This window comes from Triplophysa rosa, linkage group LG11 (genome assembly GCF_024868665.1).
Source record: "Triplophysa rosa linkage group LG11, Trosa_1v2, whole genome shotgun sequence".
Lineage (NCBI taxonomy): Eukaryota > Metazoa > Chordata > Actinopteri > Cypriniformes > Nemacheilidae > Triplophysa > Triplophysa rosa.
The window spans coordinates 22,537,421-22,541,397 of NC_079900.1; positions in this window are offsets into that span (position 1 = coordinate 22,537,421).

The following is a 3,977-nucleotide window of genomic DNA, read 5'->3' on the forward strand; positions in this document are numbered from 1 at the left end:
TTTGATGTTTACACAGATTCCAGGTTACAGAGGGTCTCTTTTAATATTTATATTGTGATTCATAACAACATTACTGCAGTTACATTAAGTGCCATTTATAGCTATGCAATTTTAACCATATTTACATAGATTTAAAGTAAAATAGCGGTGACATTACTTTTTTAATGTATTTTTAGAGGCATTTTTGCCTTGACAGGACAGTACATAGAGGGGACAGGAAACTATACAGTAGAGAGAGGGGAACGGGATCAGCAAAGGACCTCCAGATGGGATTCGAACACGGTTTGCCGTGTGTGCATTGGCGGCACATGTCAGAGCACTGCCCATTAGGCTATCGGTTCTGACAAGATAAGGTTACTTTAATAAATTATCAAAATATGATGAACACAACCCGCGTATTCCCACATGGGCCACTGTAGGTGTTTGCTTATAGCTTCAAACCTTATCTGTCAAAGTATACATGACACTATTAGAACAAATATTTACACAACTAGCTCCTGCAGGTGCGTGTCCTCCATACGTCACTTAAGTCGTTTGCTTCAATCATCTGAGTAAGTCGGTTACGAGAAGGCATATGTGGTTCTACATGATTCCTATCCATGTTATTTTCCACACAGTTAAAATCTCCTCCTAAAAATAAAAAATCTTCACTATTACATTTTTCTAAAGTTTCAGTCAGAACATGTAAAAACACCATTCTTTCTATTGGTAGAGTTGGAGCATATGCACAGATAAAAACAAAAATGTGATTCTCAAACTGAGCTCGAACCTTTAGCAGTCTACCTTTCACAACCTCTTCCATCTCAATGGAACAGGGAGTAAAACTTTTGGCAAATAAAACAGCAACCCCTCCACTAAGTGAAGATTTATGACTTAAAACAGAAAGACCCTTAAATTCTTTTTCCCATTCAACAGCATTGGTTGCATCACTATGTGTTTCTTGTACAAATAAGACATCAATTTGTTTATGATTCATAGTTTCATATATCACTGTGCGTTTTAAACGATCTCTAGCTCCATTCACATTTAAAGACGCAATGCGAATGTCCCCCATTTGAAAATAAAAAAATAAACTTAAACCAAAAAGAAAAAAGCAGCCAATAAGGGCTAAAGATTTGCGCCAACTTACTATCATTAACTTATCAGTGTGTTTTGTAGTTTTGTCACAATTTTTTTCAACCTGTAAACCTCTTTGTTTGTGAAACGTCCCTCACTCATAAACATCCTAGTATTTTCCACCAATCGTTTGATGTCTGGAAAATAGTCTGCAACCTGTACCCCCCTCAGATTTTTTGTTATTTTTAAAAACTTCCTGATTTCCTCAGTATCATAATCTTGACATTTCCATTCACTCTGAGAACAACTAGAAGCACCAGAATCAGAGAAATCACTCTCGCTGCCAATGTCATCAACATCCGAATCCATTTCATTTTCTGCTTTTCTGGCTTGTTTCGATTCTGAAACCTTATCTTTCTTTTTTCTCTTTAAAGGTGTTTTAAAGACAGCCTGGTCCAAATCCATCATTAAATCATCACCTGAAATGATATTCTCTAAAGGGGATGTTTTGTCCGGCACTACACTGACATGTGAAATATCCATGTTCTCATCATTCTTGGACTCATTCCTGATAATGACAGGGAGAACTAAATCATTCACTCCGTTATTTTCTACTATGACCTGATTCACCTCTTCTGTCTGTGGAAGTGGCGCTGTGTCATTTAAGCTACTGGTGGATGGCCTGTGTTCAACTTGGATCGGGTCAGGAACATTTTCAGTTGTTTCTTCTTCCCTGACTTGCAAAACATTTTCACTTGAGGCGTCTTGCACATTCGTACCATTTTTATCTGGACAAACACGCACAAGATGCCCCATTTTACCACAGCCAAAGCACTTCATCACATCAGTACTTACATAGACAGTGTAATCAAAGTCATCAACTTTAAACTTCAGATTCAGGTTAAGCTCACTTCTGTTATCTTTCAAGATCATATAAATAAATCTCCTAAAAGATACTACATGTTTAAGTAAGTCTGACTTAATTCCGAGAACGATTTTTTTTAAAGGACTGACTACTTTTCCAAAACGTGACAATTCCTTGATTAACTTTTCGTCCTTAATAAACGGTGGAACATTAGACAACTTGACTTTCTTCGCGGGAGTAGATAGGGGAAGCACTGGGGTAAACAAACCGCTAATTACTACTCCGCTCTCCACCACTTCATTCGCTTTCTCAACTGAACTCTGAAACAAAACAATAACGCCACTCATTCTAGATGCCGCTAAAATACACTCGTGTCCAACGACATCACCAACGGCCAGAATGCAAACCTCCACATTCACCTCGGACACCACTTTCACTCCGTGGCGCCGTGTGAGAGAATCCAAACTAACGTTAGTGCTCTTGTGTTGGGCCGCCATGATTCCCAGGCGATGCCCGAAAACCCCTCAGGCTAACCCTATTTCACCACTCGGTACACCACAAGTGTCACCCCCCACTCAAAAAACAAAAAAAGATAGAAGAGAAAAGATAAAGAAAACAAATTTCTTGCCACAGCGGGCAAAAACCGCTCACACTCACCACACGCACCTCGAGAGAGAGAGAGAGAGAGAGAGAGAGAGAATTTTCAAACCTCTTTATTTAACAAAATAGAACAAAATAGAGTTAGTCAGACCAAATCACATAACATTTTTCACAAAATTTAGTTGTTGGATTGAAGTAATTTGGTTTGATCAATAACAGTGATCAGTCAGACACATTGAATAACAGTGTCTCGTGCTTTCTCAGCATGTTCGAGTCCAGGCTGCTGAAAAACTGAAGGTCCAATACCATTAATAGTGCTCAGCCTTACTAACCACTGCTGTATTGAGTTGAGAAAACATGGTCATAACATATTTTTATGTTTATGAACCCTTGTTCTATAAAGTAAGATGTGGTGATTATTTTTCACTGATGTGTCTTCAAGAAACTTCTAACATAGATTTGTGTAGAAAGAAAGCCTGCAACAAATTTTGTTTTTCAAAAACTGCATTAAAGATGTAATCAGAGAGAGAGAAAGAGCGAGAGAGAGAGACAGAGAGAGAGAGAGAGAGCGAGAGAGAGAGAGCGAGCGCATCAGTTTCAATCAGCAGATGTTCTGATCTGTTTTTAGAAATCACACAACAGATTTATACTGTAGCTCTAACAAATTAATTTTGACAGCTGTAATCATTAAAGCATGAGATGGCACATAAAGTGCCATTTTATGCTGATACAATGTGGTGTGTGGCGGGGTGTTACTGGTTAATACTCTACATGCAATTTAAAGTGTTATTATTAATCAGACATTAACAATATTTGTTAGCCCTAAACTGAAAATGCTCATCAGAGTGTGTTCTGTAAATACGTTATCTCCTACAAAGAAGCAAAAAGTGGCGACATCATAGTGCTTCGAAAAGGGAGGGGTGAAGTGAGCCGTTGGTTGTAATTGGCAACCTCACCGCTTGATGTCGCTAAAATTCACACACAGAACCTGCAAAGTTATTCCTTATGCAGACACTGTTATCAAACTTTAAAATCATGGAACATCAAGTTTTGCCTAAGAGCCAACCATAAGCACAGTATACAAGGCTACACTCTAAAAATACTGGGTTGTTTCAACCCATGGTTGGGTAAAATATGGATGGAATAAACTGTTGGGTTATATGCTGTGTCCACCAAAGTGGATGCATGTTTTTCAAGAGTGATCTAGTGTCTGGTTATTATGGAAATTATGAGGTGTCTAAATGGGAATTTAAAACAGTATACATGGGCACATGCCCGTGATAACATATTGTCATTAGCAAGATTAGACAGATTTTATTGTTTTAAACACCATCTTAGTATTTTTAAGAACTGCTTTATAACCCCAGTTGGTTTTTCTGATCATAGTCTAGTCATGTGTACAGTAACGTTAAATTCTGTCAAGCTGAAAAGTGCTTATTGGCATTTTAATGCAAAT